Genomic DNA, 1,181 nt, shown 5'->3' with positions numbered 1-1,181 from the left:
TCGTTGGTTCGTCGGTTTGTGCCGAGCTATGCTAGGGGACCTATAAGCAATTTTATATGCCTACAAGGAGCAGCAATGAATGTTAGACACGCTAGAGGTTGAGATTCTTGATGATATAACTATTATTGCAATTCATGTGTGTATTCTTACCAATGAGGACAAAAGACTTAGAAACAAAGTGATATCTTTAGTTAAAGTTCAATAGAATCAGAAAGGAGCTGAGAAAGTTTCTTGGGGCACGAAGATGTTATGCATCGCGACTACCTGCACCTATTGAGAAGGTGGATTGATTTATGTATGTGATTATTTGTATAATTATATTTACATTTAACGCTAGAATGGAGGTATTGACACTTAACTTCTAATCATTTGAAACACATGGTATATATATGGGGGGTTCCTTGTTTGGATTTTTCGCCCGACGTACTAGTTCCGTTTGAAACACATGGTATATATATGGGGGGTTCCTTGTTTGGATTTTTCGCCCGACGTACTAGTTCCGTTTGGTTAGGGGTTAAGTGAAAATATTGGCATCTTAAATTGTTAAATGTAGATATTGCTATGTTCACATCTAGATACTAATGATGCGAGATGTGTATGTGAGGGTTTCCTTGTCTGGATTATTCCCTCAACGTGCTTTTCTGACATTATTAATCTCTAAGATACGAATGCGGAATTTCGGGGATGAAATTCTTTTAAGGGGGGAAGAATGTAAAACCCCATAATTTTGAATGTTGTGAGATATAATAATAAATATGTTATATTGTGATAAATAACGTTTATTGATATTTGAGTATGCTAGGAATTGATTTGAGATCAATTCGATACATATATATGGATATATGAGTGCAAATGCACAAAACATGCATAAGAAAAATCTGAGGAAAATGACCAGTTAATAGTTTATAGATTTTACATAATGATGCACTTATAATCTGGGAAAATTCAAAGACCAAAGTTATAGGTCTTTTCAACAGCTTTCCAACAAATCTTTAATCACCTTATTCTGAGGTCGGATGGGAAAGTTATCGCCAAAATACTATGTACAGATTTCAGAAACCTGTGTATTACTTAGTAGTCGATTACTATCGCCAAACTACTATGTACAAATTTCAGAAACCTGTGTATTGCTTAGTAGTCGACTATCGGGAATTCCTGGACGTGCCAGGTTTTAGTTTTTA

The sequence above is a fragment of the Asparagus officinalis genome, chromosome 4, assembly GCF_001876935.1.
Source record: "Asparagus officinalis chromosome 4, Aspof.V1, whole genome shotgun sequence".
In the NCBI taxonomy this organism is placed as follows: Eukaryota; Viridiplantae; Streptophyta; class Magnoliopsida; order Asparagales; family Asparagaceae; genus Asparagus; species Asparagus officinalis.
Note: the sequence above shows the minus strand (reverse complement) of the source record.